This window comes from Pinus tabuliformis, chromosome 3_2, assembly GCF_031772625.1.
Source record: "Pinus tabuliformis cultivar Carrire ecotype Pingquan chromosome 3_2, CPIR1, whole genome shotgun sequence".
NCBI classification, from domain to species: domain Eukaryota; kingdom Viridiplantae; phylum Streptophyta; class Pinopsida; order Pinales; family Pinaceae; genus Pinus; species Pinus tabuliformis.
Genome location: NC_142302.1, coordinates 789,450,026 through 789,473,805, shown reverse-complemented (window position 1 = coordinate 789,473,805; position 23,780 = coordinate 789,450,026).

Genomic DNA, 23,780 nt, shown 5'->3' with positions numbered 1-23,780 from the left:
AAAGCATAATCATAGATCCCATGTAATCATCATAGGCCAAAATCATAAATCACATGCATCGTAAAACTGAATAAAATATTGATACTTTTCCTTTAGTCTATCCTTATATTCTACCTTTGTCCTTTTTTAGTATGCACTTCGTATTGGTTTCCAAACAAGAAAAACACTCAGTGCCATCTCCTCAATCGTGTGCACACACACATACTATAAATCCCACACACACAACCACACACAACATCCCACACCATGCAATACATGCATCTACACCTCGTTTATAACACAACACAATACATATTCCTGCACCTAGTGTACAACACAACACAACACGTATATGTACACAATGTACATCACAAGACATGCATTTGCACACAACGTGCAACACCAAAAATGCATACACATACACCCAATATACAACACAACTCATACATCTATACCCGATGTACAATGCCACACAATACATGTACCTACACTTGGCATACAACACAACAAAATACATGTACTACAAAGAGTAAAACACAATGAGTATGCATGTCACAATACCACAACTACACAATACGCATACATAGTACTGCATGTACACAACATGACATGTAGGACACACACACAATACCACATGTACACCAGTACCATATGTACAACACATACACAGTATCACATGTACAAAACATCACCTCCAAAACATGTGCTTAGCATAAAAAATAGACGACACCACCTAAACAACATGTACACAACGCCACATGTACATCGTACCACCTGTACAATGTGTACACAATACCATATGTACATAGTACCACATGCACGACATGCACATGACACCACATGTATAGAGTGCCACATGCACAACATGTACACAAAACCACTTGTACAATCATGCACACAACACCATATGTACATAGCACCATATCTACAACAGGCACACAATGTTATATGTACATAGCATTGCATATCCAACATGTGCACAACACCATATGCACACAACATCGCATATCCATCATGTACATATAACCGTCTATACCCAACACTACATATGAAACGTTCACACAATACTATATGTACCACCTTGTACATAATATTGCATAAACAACATGTACACACACTATATATATACAACACCGCATGAGTACAACATCACAAATGCAACATGCATAACATATACAACATATGCACAACAATAGTGCTACACATCCAATCCACACTGTCTCTACTAGGCAACCTTTCTTCTAGTGTCTCTCTACCATCCATGCTTATCCTAACATTCCATGGACCACACAAATTTCATTCTACTGATACATCCCTTGGTATAACTTGTCCGTAAAATATCCATAGCCATAATAAAAGCATATAATATCAATTCATATCCACATGATATTTACCTCATATATTTGTCACGACTACTCTTCCCACTTGATTACTCATAGACCAGAAACCTCTCCATGTCATTCACCTACGTAAGTAATCATTCCTCCACAAGAATGATTCCTAGCGATCCTGTTAGACAGTGACATACATACATACATATATATACATATCAATATTAGCATTGAACAATCATGATCCATGATGACGCTGTCAGACATGACATAGGTACATATATGCATGTATACATATATAAAAATCAACACCATCATGATTACAACATAATTACCAAATATCATAAGGTCAAGGTTAAGAGAACACCTTTTAAGCATGCAACATATGGGCAACATCTAGTGTTACACAAAAATATCATCACCATGACTATTTGCAGTCAGTATGGGTCTATCATCACTTGTATTGTCCTCCTAAGCAAGTCTCAGACCTCAGCTCTTCAAGTCAAGCTTTGAAAATGAGAGAAAACATTGAAAATCAACAAAGTTTTGGTTCTGCACTTTCTCTCACTGTTGCCTGCGGTCCCGCACCCCCTGTTCACAATATCTGCGGACCTGCCCGCTCTGTCCCTAAAGGAGTGGGTGCGGACCCCTGTGAAAGTAAAAAAGGCACAAGTTTATTCTAAAAAACTGACTTTGGGTTAATTCTAGATGATTCTAGAAGGAATTTTGACGTGGTTTGTTCGCTCTTAGTTGGTTCATGCATCCCAAAAGAGAAGGAGCTAATCCCTTGATGAGAGGAGCTATCCCTTTGAAGGAGGGCTTGATCCCTTTGAAGGAGGACCTAGTAACTTCCCTCCATTGCACTATAAATTAAGGCATTGGGCTGGTTGCTAAGGAGGTTAGAAGCTGAACATTTTTTTGGGTAAATGCTGGTGGAATTGAGACTTCCTAGTTAAGGTTGAGAGGAGAGATCACATACCTTTTGGCTTCATTGGGAAGAGAGTGAAACTTGTCAAAGTAGAGGCGACTTCTTGTTGGACCCTGGGAGGAGCTTGTACAACATCAAGGCACAGGTTGTAAAGTTCTTCTTTGATTTGAATTAATACAATCATATTCATTTTTCTCAACAAATTGTCTTATGTCATTTGTTTCATGAATTCCTTGATCATCATGATAAGTATGCTTTATGATATTGGCTTTTCAAGTGCTATTTAATTTTTTTGCTTGTTTGTGTTTGCAGATTCGCTACAAGGGAGCTCATTTGGATCAAAGGAGCGAGGCTTCCATGAACTTGCATTGGACCCAAGGTAGGCCTAAAACACTTGTTTGCCTCTGTTCATAATTGCATATTTAGAGAAAGATAGTTTTTGATTGGCTTGCTTGTCACTAGATATCGTTAGATTCTAGGAAGGTCTATCTTGTCCGCAAGCTCGACTCATTCCGTGTGACAAAATGCATCGATCGAAGGTTGGTGATTTAATGCGACAAGATCTACATCCTCATGCTCCCTTTCTCGCCAATCAAGCATGATGTATACTCTACATCCAACAAAAAGGCGAGTTAGAATGAAAAAAATTGAATTGTTTGGGTAAATTTTGAGAAATTTAGGGTTAAAAACCCTTGCTGCAGGGACCGCACCCTCTCTGTTAGAGACAGTGCGTGGGTCCGCACCTTGCCTTCACGGCAGGTGTGGACCCATGACTTTTTCCCCATTGAGAAAAAGTCAGGGTCCGCGGGCTGCCTGTGTTATTCCTGCGGGCCCCGCACGTGGGTTTCTAGCCTAAAAACCCTCTAAAAATGAAATAAAACCCTAAAAAACGATTTGAAACGGATAAAATTGAAGAGTAGGATGATGTGGATTACCTGGAGGAGATGGCGCTCGATTCCGACAGATGGATTTTCCGCAATCTTCATGGGAAGTTTCTGACCAAAAGCTCTATTTTCACACCCAAATCTCAAATGGTAAAAATGAATTGACGAAAGCCCTTTTTATAAGTTTTTTGAATAAATGAATTGTAAATTTGTTTATGTTTCACTTTAGAAAGGTAACTTTTGCAGCATTTTTATCCATTTTAAACAGGTATGAGTAATGTTTGAGTTTTTGTTCAGGATAACAGATTTTTCAGGCGAAATTGGTCATTTTCGATGAAAAAACATTAGATTCACCTTTAAGCTCTTTTCTAACTCCTAAAACATGAAAAGATCACTGAGTTTTTCTTTTTAAACTCGTTAAAAAGGAACTAAAAATATGGTCCACTTACAGCTCTTTTTCTGACCGTAAAAAGATGAAAAGATTGTCAGATTTTTGTCATTTCAAATTCGATATTGGTCATAAAACGACGTGTCGTTGATCGCTTTTTTACTTTTTCGGATCAAAGGCACTAATTACGAAAAGTACTCCTTGGTTGTAAAGATCAAGCGGTTCTATCAAGTATTATTTTATACTTTTTCGGGCTTGGGAGACACAAATTTACGAAAAAGTCAACCCTGGAGTCTTCTTAAGTTTTTTTAGACTCTCTAAAATTGAAAAACACTGAGTTTCTCCTATACTGGACTCGTTAAAATTTAACAGTAAAGGACCTGTTCAATTACAAACAGGAACAGACCACTCCTTCTTAGGGTTCGAATTTAAACTAAGTTGGACTCATCCGAAGGATGAGCTTATAATCAAGCAAATGTTATCCTCCTCAAGCTTGTCAAAAATAAAGAGGTACTTGCCAGAAATGGTGGGGGAAAGAGAGAAAAATGAGCTTGTTTGTCATACTTTGTAACCACTCTTGAACACGACACTTTTTCACCTGGGTTGGGAAATCCTTTGCCTAACAGTTGATCAAACCACATTGAAAGTCTTCAGTCGACCACTTGATTACCATCTAGAACAACAGTTCCCAACATAGCCAAGGCATATGACACCTCAGATCCATTTACTTTACCTATTCTAGTTACCTTTGTCATGTCTATACTTTCACTGTCCATTTACCACAATGGACCCAACTAGTCCAAGTGACTATCATAGCCTTACTTTATGATGCACTTACTTATGAACAAAGCCTCATATGAATCTTACATTACCTTTTGGGTACCACACATCTCTCCCTAAGCTCCATTAACTGCCCTCTTTCCCAAGCAATTCGAAATACTTAAAACATAAAAGGAAAGATAAGAAGCGAACAAGAATAAAACAATGAAAACCAGTAGCAATACGACACCAGAAACAAAGTGGCATGATCATTCACTAGACATGACGAAACTGCAAATAAAGTGTAAGAAAATCAAATAATACCAAAAGCACAAGACTCTCAATAGACACCATGGATCAATCCCCATGGTTCCCAATGAAAGCTCAACCAAAGCCTTCTTCAAGATTTCATGGCAATTTCTTTGCCATGCAATCATCTGCAGCATACATCCATAAACACATAATTGTCATTGCATACATAAATGTAACAATACAACAGATACCTTATCTTGTTTTGCTAAGCACGTTGCCTTGTAGCTGAACACATCCATGCCATCTCTCAAGGTACTCCAATTCCTTTGGCAAATTCACCTGTAACTGGAGACTAGCTAATATAGCTATCAAGTACATGTTCATGACTATAGCACATATCCAGATAATGTCAGACAAAATCAAGGTTAAGAAGACTTCCTGTATGCAAGGCACTCATTCATTTGGAATTAGGGTTTCCAAACATAGCCAAAGTAATTTCTTGTCTAATTCCCTTATTTTACCCTTTTTTACCTTGCTGCAATTAAGCCTTACTATGTACTGTCACATCACCCAACTGTTAGTTATATAAACACATCAGTTATTACCTTGTCACACTAATACTAAGCATGTTTCCTGCTACTTCTCACATATGTCAACCACATGTTCCAAATATCAAGACAATCATATCTATCAATTTGAAATCAACTTTTACAAACAATCATGTCATAACTCGTAGTCAACTCATAGTCATTAGACATAATGCTATAACTGTCAACTACATTCAACTAGATATCAACTGTCTCAACACATATGTGTTAGTACAATCATCTCAAAACAAGACCATTGGAACGTATACTCATGTTATGAAATTCATCAAACATTCAACCAACTTCTAAACATACCATGTTAAACATATAAAATAGACACCAATCACTCAAACACCAAATAGGTGTCATAATCAAACAATCAAGCACAAGGTAGATGACATAAACAAGTTCATATCTTAAGGTATCTTAGGGGAGGCAATCTTGTATGCACAATCAATCTAGTTAGCATGATATAACTTCTCAACACATCAACATAAATATAAATAAGATCACAATATCCATAATAGTCACTAAAACTCGCAAACAATTATCATTCATAGATAATGATCACATCTGCATAGTCAATCTAGATTAGTATGACATAATATCACAACTTATTAACTCATGTGTGAATGTCATAACCCCAACCATTTTCATAGAGCAATCAAACTTAGTATGATACATATAACATCAAGATCTTAATGCGATAATCCTAATCATCAAGTTATCTAACATTGAACAATAATAACATTGCATACGACCACAGGAGACTATTATTCATGACTATCCAAAACATGCACATATGACTACACTAATAAACTATCATATATCATGTACATAACCATAACATCAAAAGGCATGTACATAAACCTAATGTATATAAGCCTAACACATATAAAAATCCTTAACTTACTTACTTTCATGCCCAACATGCAAACATGTATGTCGATCTGCTCTTATCCCAAAGTGTAATGCTGCAACCCCATTATCATGATTTGCATCTCCTTCTCTATCTCAACCAACACATTAAAATCATAACAACCAATAGCACCATGATGACCTAAATTTCATACCATGACTTCACAAGGCATGTTTGACCTACTATTCATGCATAACTATAACCAAGACCATACATGCATACCAACTACATATAGACATATAACACATGAGTACAAAACCATATACACATCATTCTTGCTAGAGTCTAGTCATCAATGAATGACCATAGAAACTACACAAACCATGACCTCATGCATGGCAACAACAGCCACATTATGTGCACCTAATAACATGTGAACACTAAAATGCATAACAAATTCATATACAACCATACACTCATGATGACGCATCCTAACAACAACATCATCAAACTTCACATGGTTAGATCACTACAACCATGATCAACAACATGTAAATCAAACAAGCACATGGACTACAAACATAAGGATCACACATGAAATTGACATGCATGCATGACCAACACAATACCCTTCCAGTCTCAGGTGAACCATGCTTTGATACCAATTTGTAACACCCTCCTCCCACATCTACCCAGTCAACCGACCAACCGGGGTAAACATGTGACAAGAGGCCACTAAGATATGATTCAACCTCCTAAGTCACGTTAAGGAAGTGGAACTGACAAAAACACACCATAAAAACATTCAACATCATCTTTAGGACCCTTAGGAACCAATTCAACACTTCAGACAACTTTCCCTTGGGTCCCCCTAATATTTTGGACAACTTAAGCCTCAGTGGCTCTCATGCCATAGGCATGACAGTGTCCAGAATCCCAGAGTCACTCTCACAGGCTTGCCTTCCAGTGTTGAGAGACTCACTCAGTTAGTGCTATGTCAATGTCCCTAGAATTTGATCCACTTTTTTAGGCCCATAGCCCAGCACACTGCCTAAAATTGAACCATCTCTTCAGGATAATAAAATAACATGGAAATGACAGTACTAAAGAAAATATTTGTTGAAGACCTTGACTAGACCCCTACTAGCCATGATAGGAATTTTGTTAAACATATCATGAATAAGGTGTAAATATAAGATCTGAGCATAAGGGTCTCATACTTATCTGAGATTCACCATGAAGCATTGACACCTCAACACATTAACTCCCATTCCATCCATTATTCCATAGATACATTGATCATTCAATTACAAGTAAAAACATGATGAGATCCATACATAGATGTTGTCATAAATCATATACACAATCATCATAATAAGGATAGAAATACCACTAAAATAACCACCATATAAACCTCATATAATCCACTATAATTCTCATATAAATATAATAATAAATAACCTCTTATTGATGATGCAAAATCCAACCTGGGATGGGACTTCCATTTTCCACCCGCCCATAGAATGGTTGAGCCAAATTTTTTTTCATCAATTCACCCTCGTGCCATATTCTAAGAATGAATGTGGGATCTCATAGAACACATCAATAAAAACTCATCCAGGGCTTTAGAGGCCATCCACCTCAACCCATCAAACAATGATTCCACCTCATGGTCAGACATCACAAAACCATTATGAGATTGGTCTCCATTCAAGCCTTTCAGGGCTCCAAAATGTTTGTTCCAACCCAAAATTGAGGACTAGTAACTCAACCCACAGTTACTGCTAGGCTCTAGAGCATTTGTCCAACCACGGCTCCAAGACTAGTAACTCAACCCACAACTTTTACCAGGCTCTAGAGCATTTGTCTAGCCAGGGCTCCAGGACTAGTAAATCAACCTACCTAGGGCTCCAAAGTGTTTGTTTAACCAAGGTTATAGGATTAGTAACTCAACCCAATTTGTTACATCACTCAAAGCATTTGTCCAACCAAGGCTTCAAGAACTAATAGCTCAACCCAAGCTAAGGAAACATGAGAACCAACTAGAAAATAAAGCAAATAAACCCACAACCTCCATGGCTATCTAGGAAATTGAAAGGCTAGGAAAATACACTATCAATCCCAGAAATCCTCCATGCTAATGACAAATCATGACCAAGAACCCACTACATATACTATCCATGCCGAAACTGGTGAAGGAAACATACATGCAACTTAGTGTCTACAAGAAAATCTGATGTAGTTTTTGATCCCCATGCCCTCTTGCACGCTCCTACTTTTCTTTGCCTTCTTGCTCCAAGAATTCAAGTATTTCACACCCATCAAGAGTGCTCCAAGAAAATTCTAATTCTCCAAGAGTATGAGAGAGAGAGAGAAGAATGAGAGAGCTCCAAAGCAAAATTGACAAAAGGTTACAATGACCAAGCCCGAGCCAAGAGCTTACATTGACTAAGAGCTTGCCAACTGATCCTTAGAAGCCTTTTTATTAATGAGGCCTCTATTTTCTTCATTTTCCATTATTTTCCTTCATTTTCCTCCTCAGATGAAACCTATGACCTTTCACCTTCCTTTTCTCCTAATTTCCATTATTTTCATAAATAAAGTGTCAATAAATTCCTCATGCATTTCCAAAGCCTTGGCCATTGCCTTTGCCAATTTCCTTAGCCATAATAAACTGATTCAACACCCACTAGGATGTTTCCCCCACCATTCAGCTTGGAAAACGTGTCCCATCATCGTGGCCATATATATATTTTTACATGGAATTTTCACCAAGGTTGTTACAGTTATTCTGAGATTAAAATCATTGATAGTTTCAGTAAGATGGAAGACTATGGTATTATATTCTTTTAGCCAAACAACAGGGCTTTGTTGCTTCCTATATGTAGATTTGAACTAGTAACAAATTTCTTCCCAAGTGGAGAAATATTTGGAGGCAAATCAAAGAATTTTGATGTGGCATTCCCTTCCATTTTATTTAAAGACAACCTCATGTATACATCGTTGGTATTAGCTCCTATTTTGTTATAGGCATTGGAGAAAGAATTTAAATGTTCTTCCATAATATAAGTGCCATTAGCTGAAAACTTAAGCAAATAATCCTTAAAATTAGGTAAAGGACTTGTGGATGGAGGTTAATCTAGAGGAGAGGGTACATGCCATAGAGTTGCATTTAAATCCTCTTTGGTTTCAAACATACCATATTTTGTAATAAATTTGTTGGGATTGGTAGTTGGGACATTAGGATGATAAGGACTATAAATGCTACCAAGAGGAGGCAAAGACATATTGACTGGCGATGTATTAAACATAGGTAACTGGTGTATAAGTGTATAATTTGATTCAAAAAGGGAACTTTTATGAGTGTTTTTAATAATTTTAATATTTTCCTTTCCACCTTTAACAATTGATATGTAATCATATTCATAATATTTTCATCTAAGTATTTGTGACTGGAAAGGGGCTTCAAATGCTTGATGATAAATTTATATTGATGAGAGGGTGTATGCCTTTACTTGATAAAATTGATTTAATTAGGTTGAATTCTAGCTATCCTTTCTCTAAATTTTGCATATACAATTTTACTATATCTTGATATGGCACCCCAAGACCTTTCAATTTCTTCCCTATTCTTGGAAGTATCTAACATAAGATTAAACAATCCTTCTAAAATATTGTTTTGATTGTTGAAATATTATTTTGAAGATGGTATTGGCATTTACTATAGAGATAAATTAGATTTAGTCAACTTGATCGAATGAAAACAATCTTTCATAAAGATATCTGAGGAGTAAGATTGAGAAAGTGAATAACCAAACCTAATTGAATCTTTCTGTTATTGTTTCCTTAGCTAATGAGAGTAATGATAAAGAAATGTCCTCCTGCTCGGTACTAAGTTGAAATGGTTAAACTCTAGTCATAACCTCCATTATATATCAGGGAAAAGAAAAGAAAACAAAACAAAAATGAAAGAGCAACTAGGAACAAACTGAGAAAATTTAACAATAACACCAAGAAACAAATACAAAAATAAACCACAAGCAAACAAGTCAAAATAAAACAGAGTGGTCACTTTAAATCCCTAGTATAGTCGCAAAAGAGGTTGTTGATGGATATGTTATTCATTCAAAACCGTTTCGAATCCTTAGTGGGATAAACCGAGAAAAATGGGATCACTTCCCAAAGTTTATAGCCTTCTTAGAATATATTACAACTTTGAAGCACTTAAAATACAACTAACATTATGTGGCTAACTTATAAAAATTCCTATTACAAATCTAAATGATAAAAAGAAAAACTATAAAACTATAAAATAATAACTAAAAAAATAAGAAATACCAAACACTGAATCTTTAAGAAAATAATCAAAGCATCTAATTACATCCATATAAGAGAAATTTCATCACAACGTTCATGGTCTGAAAGACGCATTGCTTGTGTTTGAAATAAAAATTAATTAACAACAATGATGCTATATACAATATCAATGATAATGCAACCAATAAAGTAAAGAGAAGAAATAGTAAAAATAAGACACGGGATGGTGGGCTAAGAACTAGATCCTTCATTGAGTATACTTGAAAATATTGTTCAGATATAATAAAACCAAACTTAATATATTAAATAATATGTAATCAAGAACTTATCTACAAATGACTACATTTATGAACCATCTAAGTCAAAAGTATGTAAAAAAGAACAATAAATAACTCTTGGCCTTGTTGCACTCAGTTTAGTGAGACACTTTCAAAAATTTATATGCTACTACATAGAATACCAATTATCAAAACTGAAAAATATACATCAGTTGTAAATAATCAATGACCAAAAGAAATAATACCTTACTCAGCAAGTGAGACTTGTATACCTCCATTCAATGCTACTTTTTAAAAGAGTCATTGTAACAAGAGTTTATGAGATTTAATATCTAAAAGAAGAAAGAAAATTATCCTGAAACTAAAGTAATCGAACTATATCATACCATACTCTATGTAAAAAAATTGATCTCATTTTCCTTTTCCGAGAAAGTATTTGTAGTTTAACAACCTTCAAGATAATTATATAACTATTCCTTTACTTACTTTTATTTGAGTTAATTACAAAAATGGCTTGAAGGAATGAGGAAGAAAACAAATAAATGTTGGGCTCCTAAGAAATACGAATTATCACATGACTCAATGGGGAGGAAGCACCCATCCTTAAAGGGGGTGAGAAATGTGATCAATTTGTTCGAGGTGGATGGGAAAGTGGTATGATGCCTAGCCTCAAGTGATCTCAATAGGATGCTATGATATGTGGTGAATATAAGAAAAATGTAGGTTTTAACCCCATACAGAAATTACCTTCATATGAATTCTAAAACACAGAAAATAAAGAATGCGAGAGAATAACACATAAAACACATATACACAGAGATTTTCCCCTAGATCCCAAAACCGGGACTACTAGCTTGATTTTTCATTATGTTCCTTTCAATGTTACAATACATATTTATACATGCCGAAGCATCCAATACCATGGACCGAAAACCATCGCATCCAAAACCATGGACCAAAAACCATCACGTCCAAAAACATGTGCGAAAATCATGCACAAAACCATAGGTGGGTCCGCCCAACCTAACATAGGTTCCAAAACCAAAATTTTCTAGGGCACTGTGCCAGACCCCATAGAGTGGGGTTACCTGCACCCCTCAACCCCCTGTGATTCCCCCGCTACGCAATCGGTGCAACGAAGGGGGGGCTCCGCCCCCCTTCTAACCCCTCAGTTAACTATGTGGGCTAGTCGTGGAAAGAATATAACACAACCCAACATTCTCCCACTTGTTGTTTTCTTTCCACAGGGGGCCACAAGAGAGCTTAGTCATTTATCTAGCCCTATAATGCCCATTGTTTCTCTACATGAATAGAACTTCTCAAAGCTCATAGATTTTGTCAATGCATCTGTAGTATTCTTCAAAGTGTCCACCTTTACCAACAACACCTTTTTTCTTCTATCATATACCTCACAAAGTGATACTGAACATTAATGTGCTTTGTCTTTGAATGATATGTAGGGTTATTTGCCAAGAAAATTGCACTTTAGCTGTCACAGTCTATCCTTTTATCTCCCTGTACTAACCCTGTACTTGAACACAATCTCTGCAACCAAACTGCTTCCTTGCTTGCATGGGTGGTTGCCATGTATTCTGCCGCTGTAGTTGATAGTGCCACTATAGATTGTTTTTTACTCATCCAACTGACTGCACCTCCAAATAGGTTAAACACATACCCACTTGTAGATCTTCTCTAATCCAGATCTCCAGTCCAGTCTGCATCAACAAGGCCATGAATATCCAACACTCTGTCCAATCTTGGTCTTCCTTGGTAGCACAAATCATAATCAATAGTAACATGTAAATACCTAAAAACCTGCTTCACTGTTGTCCAATGCTCCTTTCTGGGTTTTGACATAAACCTGCTCAATACTCCCAATGCATGTGCAATGTCTGGTCTAGCACAAACCATTGCATACATCAGGCTACCGACTGCACTTACATATGAAACATGGGACATGTCCTCTTCCTCTTCTTGTGTCTTGGGACACTGTTCAACAGATAAATTTACACCTATAGGAATTGGAACATTCACCGGTTTACTATCCTGCATATTAAATCTATGCAATATTTTCTCGACATACTTCCTCTAGTTTAACCAAAGCTTCCTCTTTGCTTGATCTCTTTTAATTTCCATGCCCAAGATATAGTTTGCAGCACCAAGATCTTTCATGTCGAATTTGGAGGACAATTGGGTCTTAAAATCCTGGATAATTTCTTTGTCATTTCCATCGAGCAACATATCATCCACATACAAGACCAGATAAATAACATGGTCACCAATTAATTTAAAATACACATAGTGATCTGCTTTTCTTCTAGTGAAGCCAAGTCCCCGTATAAATGTATAAAATTTTTGATACCGCATCCTTGGTGATTGTTTTAACCCATATAGAGACTTCTTTAACTTGCATACCAGTTGTTTCTTACCCTTCACTGCAAAAGCTTTAGGTTGCTTCATGTAGATCTCCTCTTCCAGGTCCATGTGAAGAAATGTAGTCTTCACATTTATCTGTTCTACCTCAAAATCAAAAGCAACAGCAACAGATAAAAGTAATCTAATAGAAGTTACCTTGACAATAGGAGAAAAAATGTCACCGAAACCAATTCTCAGCACCTGGGAATAACCTTTTGCTACCAACCAAGCTTTGTATTTCTCCACCTTTCCTTCTGCATTTGTCTTCTTCTTGAACACCCATTTGCTGACAATTGGTTTCCTTCTGGCTGACAACTCCACCAATTCCGAAGCCTCATTTTTGTGCAAAGATGCTATTTCATCAACCCTGGCTTCTTTCCAGGGTTTTCCATCCTCTGAATCTACTGCTTCCTTCACAGTTCTGGGATCATCATTAGTAATAGATGAAACAAAAATTTCAATAGAAAGCAGATGGATTATACCTTTCTGGCTTCCTTATTTCTTGAACTGATCTTCTCACACCTGGAGTTTGTGGCTCTTCATCTTCTAATTCCTCCTATACTATAGAGTCTGCTCTTCCTCCTTTATCTCAAACTCTATCTTCTCAGGTTCCTTTGGTTGGACTTCATGTTTAATAACATCTTTCACCTCTCTAAACACCACATCTCAGCTATACACAACCTTCCTTATTACTGGGTTCCAAAGATTATAACCCTTTAAACCATCCTTATACCCAATAAAGATGCATTGTTCAGATTTACTATCCAACTTTTCTCTTTTCTCCTTTGGAACATGTACATATGCATCATATCCAAATACCCTCAAATGTGAAAGAGAGGGTTTCTTATGAGTCCATACCTCTTGTGGAGTCTTATCCTCCAATGCTGATGAAGGTGACTTGTTGACCAGGTAACATGCAGTCTCCACCGCATTTGCCCAAAATTCCTATCCTAACCCGACACCATTGAGCATGCTTCTTGTCCTTTCCATCAGTGTCTTATTCATTTTTTATGCAACTCCATTTTTCTGAGGTGTATATGGAGTAGTATTTTGCCGTGCTATACCACACTTCTTAAAAAATTCTTCAAATTCCTTATTACAAAAATCTCCACCATTATCTTTCCTTAGCACCTTTATCTTCTTCTCTGTCTGGATTTCCACCAGAGCCTTAAATTCTTTAAACCTGTCAAAGACTTTAAATTTCTTCTTAAGGAAATATATCGATGTATTCCTTCAGAAGTCATCTATAAATTATACATAGTACACAGACTTACCCAGTGATGGAACCTTCATAGGTCCAAACACATCACTGTGCATAAGCTCTAATATTTGTTCCGCCCTCTTACCACCAGAGGTGAAACTCACCCGATTCTGCTTCCCATATACACAATTTTCATAGAAATAAAAATCCAGAGAGACATTACTCATACCTTCTACCATACCTTTACCATGAAGTATTCTAAGGCCCTTCTCTCCAATATGTTCAAGACTTTGATGCCACAACATGGTATTCTCTCCAGAGACCACTAAATTTTTTTCTCCACTTTCAAGAACCACAGAACTGTTGCACCCATCAACAACAGCGCTACCTTGCAGCTTGTACAGAGTTCCAATCCAAACTCCCCGCATCAATATCAGTGCTCCCCGAACCATCTTACAAGTATCCTTCTCGAACACTGTTTTTACACCTGCATCATCCAACTTGCTTACAAAAATCATATTTCTGGCCAATGCAGGAATACGCAGAACACCTAGAAGTGTTCTAACCCTTCCACCTTGCAACTTCAACTTTACTTTTCCGCAACCAATAATTCTAGCCTTCCTATCATCCCCTAAGAAGACATCACCACCATCGTATTTATCATACTCACAGAACCACCCTCTATGGGGAGTGAAGTGAAAGGATGCACCTGAGTCAATCAACCATGCCTCATGATCTACATGTGTACTTGAAGAAGCCAAGTACACATCCCCACCTTCATTTGAGGTGGTTTTCCCCGTTGTAGAAGAAGCATCATGAGATCCCTTTCCCTTGTCAGGAGCTTTAGATTTCTAATCCCTTTTGTAGTGCCCTTCCTTTCCACATTTCCAGCACACCACCTTTACAGGTTTCCCTGGAGATTTAAATATCCCTCTAGGTTTAGATCTCCCACTCGATGACTTATTTTTGTTTCTGATCTGGGACCGTCCTCCTACAGAAAATGCATCACCATTCTAGCTGTCCATATTTTTCCATCTCATCTCCGCCGTTAGCAAGGATGATACTATTTCATCAAACTGCAAGGGAGTTGCATTGTTACCTATTACAATAACCAAACTATCCCACGAATCTGGCAAAGAACAAAACAAACTCATGCACTTATCTTCATCTGAAATTTTAATATACACAGATAATAATTGACTTACCACAATATTAAATGCGTTCAGATTGTCTGTCACCAAGTCTTCATCTTTCATCCTCAGGTTATACAGCTTTTTCCACAGGAATATTTTATCCACCAGAGATTTAGATTGGTACAAAGTCCCTAACTTGTCCCACAAACCCTTCGCCGTAGCTTCCCCTAATACATTCAGCGATACTGAATCTGAGACGCACAATTGTATTGTGCTCTTTGCCTTCCGATCCAACTTCTTCCATTCTTGATCGGACACTCTTTTTGGTTTAGTACCCGGATCTACTACAATCAACTGATCTTTATCCACCAACAGGTCCTCCATCTTGAGTTTCCACAACTCAAAAATCTAACCATTAAATTTCTCGATGTCTATCTTTCCATTGCTCGCCATCTTCTTTCACCACCAGAATCGATCTCGCAGATCTCCCACTAAACAGGGTTTACCACAGGCCCGAGCAAAACCCCTCAGCAACAAAGGCATCCTGTTGAAGCCAAAACAACTCCGATACCAAATGTAGGTTTTAACCCCGTATAGAAATTACCTGCATACGAATTCCAAAACACAAAAAATAAACAATGTGAGAGAATAACACATATACACAGAGATTTTCCCCTGGATCCCAAAACCGGGACTACCAGCTTGAATTTTCATTATGTTCCTTTCAATGTTAAAATACATATTTATACATTCCAAAGCATCCAATACCATGGACCGAAAACCATCACACCCAAAACCATGGACCGAAAACCATCGTATCCAAAAACATGTGTGAAAATCACGAAAAAAACCATAGGTGGGTTTGCCCAGCCTAACATAGGTTCCAAAACCAAAAATTTTGGGGCACTGCCTCGGACCCCATAGAGTGGGGTTACCTGCACCCCTCAAACCCCCTTGTGACTCCTCCCACTACGTAATCGATACAGCAAAGGGGGGGCTTCGCCCCGCTTCTAACCCCTCAGTTAACTACGTGGACTAGTCATGGAAAGAATATAACACAACCCAACAAAAATTGGCCACCCAAAGTGGCATCAGTTAAGTCAAAGCATCGAGAATGAGGGAATGTTTTATATAAACAACAATTCAACTAGCTGTCATTTCCTCTAGTTGCTAAGTATGGGAGTGTGGTTGAATGGGGTTTTAGCAACTGAGTGTTCATAAGCTCTTTACCTACGCATTCCCATTTGTTTAGGCATAATTGTGTCAAGAGGATTTGGTGGGGGCGAAATGTGTTTTCTGTGGGCCTAGTTCTTGTGAAGGTGTGAGTGGTGTAGTATCCTAGACATGTTGACTGTGGAAGTAATCACAATACAGAGGGTACCACTGTTAAGTTTGCAATCCAAGAGCTTATGCACTACCCCAGGTGAACCCATTATGTCAGGGTTACCATTTTGGTAAGCTGCATAAGTTCAACGTACTCTACATTCTTGTGGTGTTTCATTTTTCATAAGTGTTGGACTACCATGATTAGCCTCCCTTATAGTGAGGTCATCACACTGAAGCAACAGGGCAGTGGGTGAAAGGGTCAAGGTTGGAAATTTCCATTTCTCTTAGGTCTCTTTCACTTAGTAGAGGACTACCTCTTGGTGAATTGGGGTGATTGGATGCATAATTGGTGGGAAAAACCCATAATTCCTCTATGGGCCTAGTAAGTGGGTGTGTCTCCTCTCCTAGGCAGGCCTGGTGGGTGGACCAACCCTATAACAAGGAATTTTACATGGAAAATTGTCATGTTGTGACAAAGAGGGTGGGAACTTCGTGGAGATGGACCCTAACATAAGCCTAAGGACCAGGCTGAAAGGGAGGAGTTAAATGAGGAAAATGTGGAACAAGAATGTGAGGTAGCCCATTTCTATGCTCTGTCACCATGGTGGGTGGTGAAACCTCTCACGTTGGCCTCAATTGTTGATAAGTTGCATGATATTTTGGATTTCCTCTATGATAAAAGTTACAATTATTGAAATGAGACCATATCTTATATTAATGACGTGCAATTCTCACAGGGAGAAATTGTGGAACACCTCGCTTCCATGAGCTGTAGTCAAAGCAGATCTAGTGAGAGGTTGGATGAAATTGAGGCAAGGTTGGATCATATTTATTTTCATGTTCATGAGGGCCACAACCCCACTATCGTCCCTAGAAATTCTCAAGCATCAAACCCTCCTATGTAAAATTGTAGCTTCTGGTTGTTTTTTTGTTATGTTTATTTTTTGGGTGATAGAGCTTGTATATATATGGTGATCTTGTAAGAAGCAAATTTATATTTTTAGTTTTTGCACTACTCTCCTAGCCAACAAATCTGGTTGGAGTGAGGCCAGGAGAGAAAAGAAGCCATGGCATGGTTGTTGTAAAATTTTGAGAAATTAATATAAGCTCTTCGATTGAAAAAAAGAAGGAGGAAACGGTCACCCACATCCATTTTTCATTATAATATTTAATAAACCATTAAAATCATATAAAAAATGCATGATATTTACCTATGTTCTCCACATAAGAATACATTACTTTAATTAGTCAATTATCAAATTAAATCTCATCAAATAGTTGTAATTATATATATAATGTCCCAAGAAAACAATAATATCCACATGTTCTTATCACCAAAAATGATCAAAAACTATCATCTAAACCTTGAAATAGTGCAAAATTGAATCAATAAATCAACTCATCAAAACCTATATTAAAAAGCAACAAAATAATTATTTTCTTTAGACAAAATCATATCCATTGAAATCACTCGCTGTTGGGTACCAATGTACTTTACTTTATCTATTCCTTTTGTGGATGTTGTTATAGACACATGCAAGAATATGGACATTTGGATTTAAGAGCTTACCTTTCAGAATTGGGGTTGATAAAACTCACATGCAATGGTTTAGAACTAACAAATTTAGAAGTAGAGTGAGTGAGAGAAATATTTTTATTAGTGGGGACATTGACAATATTGACATGAGTGTTTGCAACAACATGCACAACATTTTTAAGACTAAAATCAAGACAAATTTTTCGAGAAGGTGAATATGGTGAATGAGAAGGAGAGTGAGAATGAGTTTATGCATAAAAAACAATGTTATTATGAAATCATTCCTAGCCTTTATCCTTTAAGTGAGGAGGGTTTGGATCTGTTTTCTAGGCATCAAAATTATTCCACACATCATTGCTAGGATCTTGTGCAAGAATCTCATGAATATTTGAAGGTGGCCTCAAAGTAAGGGAGGAACTTCTTTGAAAACATAGGAGGATAAAAAGCTACATTGGGAGAACCTAAGAACAAGTGTCTAGTATTAGTCGGTTCATGAAATTATTTGGAACCGATACAAAAACTCACCAAGAAAAGAATCTTTTTGTTTCTCCTAATATCCCACAAACTAGGGTGTTTGTTTCCTCTGCCTCACCCCTTTCCTGTCTTCTTGGAGTAAAATTAATTTCTTAAAGTAAATTAATTTAACATTAACATCAATAGACAATCAAGCTAAGTTGACACACAGCATCATCACAATTCCCTTTATAATTACTAGAGTAAATACGTATTTAAAATAAATACTAATAACTCTAATGTAGAAGAGATTGAGCACTGGTGAGGTGAGAGGAGAGGTTTCAAATGGATGATGAAATTCAAATGGAATAATAAAAATAATCCCTTATAATATTTTATAACATACCCTTTTTTAATTGGGGAAAATGCCGTAACTTTTATTCTAAGTTTTTCTTTTCTTCTCTTTATTTTTTTTAGAATAAATTTTCCATAGGTTCAACCAATTTTCTATCATGCCATAAATAAAATTGACATATATTACCATATTAAAAAAAAAATCATTGTAATATTTCAATATTATTGCAAATGACATTGTGCATGCAACTCTATGGTTAGGGATTTTTTTTATGAAAATGATGATTTTAAATATAAATGGGTACAATGAGGAGAATCAAGGTTAGTGCAGGTACGAAATAAACCCTAGAGACTCATAATTTCGAAAAGGATCTAAAAGGAAATTTGAGTTGATATGCGTGAAAATTATTTATTCGAGCATGGGGGGTTCGACTTTAAGCCAATATAATGAGCAGAAACAGGGGCACGACTATGTTTACAATGAATTTACATTCAAATCAAGGGTTTTGAAAAAGAATGAGTTGAAATGAAGAAGGGCTCCTCTCATTTTGTGATAACCCTAGGTTAATTTCTCAAAATTTCCCTAAGACAAGATGATTAACAACGATTTTGCCAAAAACCCTAGGTGGAAGTAGGGTTTCGAGCTGCTAGAATATCAAGAAATAATCTCACAAAATAAATGATAATATGACTACAATGGAAATATTTTTCTAAGAAAATATGTCTTCTATAAGAAAATTCATAATGGTAGTGAGTTGTATGGATAGGGTGAACTCGATAAGTAAAGGAACAAAGAGTCATTAGCTAGTGCCAAAACACAATTGACTGCATAATTAATCACAAATATTAAATTACCAATTATGCCCTCAAGACAACATGCAACAACGCTAAATAATTGTCCCATGGGCCAACTCACTAATTACCCTTCAACTCACAATTTACCATAATAGCTAACACAGTAACAATGTAAATAACACTATGAATATTTCCCTAAATGAACCCTATGTTTCCAAATCTAAAATGTATAAATTCAATGTAATAAGCCCTGATTGTGTAGAATCATTGATTAGCAATGCATATATCCTCCATTCGTTGATATCAATTATGGTTGGAGCATTCAGTTCACTCGCTAGAATTTCTCATTTGAAAGATCGACATTTAGGGTTGGGAGAGGTGCTAAGCCACCTTATGCTTAATGGATACCAAAAATAGTGTGTAACCTACAGGTGAATTGGGTCCAAACCATAGACATTAACCATGAAATGACACAACATACCATCAATAACCACGTGGACCATGAAATGGCACAACATACCATCAATCACCACATGGAATAAAATTTGCAGAGGAAAAGCATTACAATGTATGAAAAACAACATATTATGCCCAAAATTCATCCATGGTAGAACAAATATATATATCATACATAAAGCAAGGTTAATTCCACAGGAATAAAAACTTGACTCACCAAATAAAACGAACCATATACCATATTTATCATGTATAACTTGAAACCCTAGTATGCATATGTATCACACTTTGACCCAACAGGCATAAATCTTAACTATAACTCTGACATATAACCCCATTTATATCATAGCACTATACTATGTTATATCATTGGTATATTTTGTTTAAACATTCATTTCATTGCCATAATAATAATGTGTATCAAAACTAAATCAAATTTCTTACAATATGGATGCATGGAAAGAATTTGTAACTATCCCTTTGATTTTCAAAATTAAACATACTCTTAAGTCACTTTCATTTATGCATTTGGGATTTTATGTATTCACAAATGTATTAGTTTTGTTACTATTAGGCATGATCCAATTAATATCAAATATTTCCTGTCATAAAAGCATATGCATTGATATTGACTAATTAAATATTAAACATGTTTTGATTTCGTTTTGGTTAAGAAGAAACAAGAAAAGTTTAGGGTCAATTTAAGTGTGACATGGCAATGGTAGAGGCCCAAATTTGTAGCAGAATACAATTTTTTTTTTAAATGGTATCAATAGAAGCCTCCAATCTATCAATGACGTTATGGATACCTTCTCCTTGGCAACTTGAATGAAGATAAATCTTGAAAAATATTTCCATTTTGTAAGGGCACTTAATCAAGGAGAAGTTGACCTTGTGAATGGGATTATTTGAAAATTGCCTCCCCCTTTTGGGGGCCTTTGAAATATTCGGGTTTTATGTTGAAGCCAAACAATTATAAGAAAGATGATTGGGTCTCTCTCATTACAAAAGTGGAACTCAATATTAGAAGTTAGTGTAATAAATGGCTCCAAGGATGGTAGACTATTAATATGTAAATCTACATTGGAAGTTATTCAGGTGTATTTCACTTCTATAGCTTGTATTGCAAAGCATACTCTAAATCATATCCAGAAAATATCTCTAAGATATATCTAGGCAAGACAACAAGATAGAAAACCCTCTGCCCTAGCTTCTTGGTCCTCTATAGAGCTTCTGAAATCCCTAAGGTGGGTGGGGTCTAAAAATATCCCTTGGTTATCTAAGGCTCTAGTGGAAACGGAAGCTTGGAAGATGATCAAAGGATCTAGTCTCTAGTCTCAAATCATGGACCAAAAATACATCCTCCCATACTCCTTGTTGGAATGGATCAAATATCCAAGGAAATCAACCAAGAATGGATCGATTATCTCGTGAGATATCATAAATTTAGTGTACCTCATAACATTGGGCCTCAAATGGAAGGTGCGTGATGGAATCAATCTTCTCATTGGTAAGGACCCCTCAATCAGTAGCAAGGACACACACATCCTATCACAGTAACATGTGCATACATTAAATGATCATAAATACTTTTATCTACATCAAGTCTCAAATAAGATTAGATATAATGGAATTAAATCCTAGAAATATGCAGATGAACTTCACCTTGAAGACAAATTAGTACATGAATGGTCTATCTAAAAAAGCTCATTAAGACATTGCCTCATCTCTTTGTCTCCATCTGAGGACTCCTTGATTTGGTTTATGGCCGATTTTGGTCACTACATCCCAAAGTTCAGATATAGTACACTTGAATGGAGAGAAAATATGCCTCCCTCTCCTTGGTGGTCAAAGAAACTCTATAAATTATCCTTCCCACCAAATTCCAAGCTTTACATGTGGCTACTACTAAGAAACAAAGCTCCCACCTAGGAGATTCCAGAAAAAATATCCACGTCCAAGAAGATGTTGCTTGTGCCTCCAAGACGTAGAATCCATTCCATATATCTATATTAAATGTCCTTTCACCCAACAAGTACATAAGTAAATTCAAAAGATCAAAGGGGTAGAATACTCTTGGAGTGGAATCCTTGTGGAGTCTTGTTTACTATATTGGTTGAATATAAATCTAATGGAATCTATAAAAGCCCTACCTCTAGTGTTTGGGGTATCTAGCTAGAATGAAATGTTGTCATTTTTTTGGACCAAGGGAATTCACACATTAAGCTATTTTGTAACAACCTGTCTTTATAGGATTCTTTTCCTAAGAACCTTCTAAATCTTTCAAGCCATCATCACTTAGAAAATTCCATTCAAAGGATAATTTGTGGTCCTTGTTTGATAGGGAAGTTAGTACATATCCTTCCCTAGGAGGAGCAGGGAGACTCATTTATTTTTTCAAAAACCAATTTTTTTCCTTTGATGTAATTTTGGATCAACAACAAATGAATTTTCTTAATTTTTGACACTTAAACTACTCCTTCAATCCGATGATTCTTTTCATATAAATGAGTTATATATTTATGGGGATTATATGCATGTGATTAATGATTACCTAGATGAATGTGAAAACTAATTAAATAACAATACTTTCCTTCCACTTTTTGAAAACATCTCTAATAGAGTTAGAAATTTCTCACGCAATTCCTTCTCACATGTATATAAGAAAAGAAATGAGTGAGTCAATCTCCTTTCAAAAAGAGGACTAGCATTGGCTAAAGGCCAATGGAAAATCAAAGAGAACAAGGGTGACACACTCAACCTTCTCCGACTACGCCCTTAGGAATAGTTTGATTCCCTTCTCACTCTTATATATATATATATATATATATATATATATATATATATATATATATATATACTTTGTTTTCTTTGTTTTCTTTCTTTTCATATATTCATTTTGTTTAGTCATATATAAAAGAAGTGAGGTTGTCTTGAATGTCTTATAGTTCAAAACAATACTCCTCAGCATGTAGTTGCCTTTTTTTGTAAAGCACAAATTCCTATTATTGGTTGCAGGTGACAATTGCACTTAAAATTTATAGTTAATGCGAAAAGAAAAATATGATATGTCCTCCCCCCTGTAGCCCAGGTCACAATAGGGGGGATTTAAACCCGTGTCTTTCGAGTTTCAACAATTTCACAATTCTCAAATTAACCAATTCAGTTACCCCGCCAAGACATATTTTACTTTTTCTTATAAATAAAATACACAATTTTTTCTTGGAATATATATAAAATTAAAATAATATTAAAAATAATAATTCATATTTATCACCATGATATTTCAAAACATAAAATCAATTAACATATAAAAACTTAGTAAATATATAATTAAAATAAAATTACTTGACTGTAAAAATGTTATATATAAAATGATTAACTTAACCATATACATTAATAAAATTTATATTTTTCCCCACTATATTTCAAAACATTATATTTAAATTTACATATGAAGCATATAAAATTTCATATTTATAATAAACATTTTTTCTCTCACTTATATATCTATCCTCATTTTATGATATATATATATATATATATAT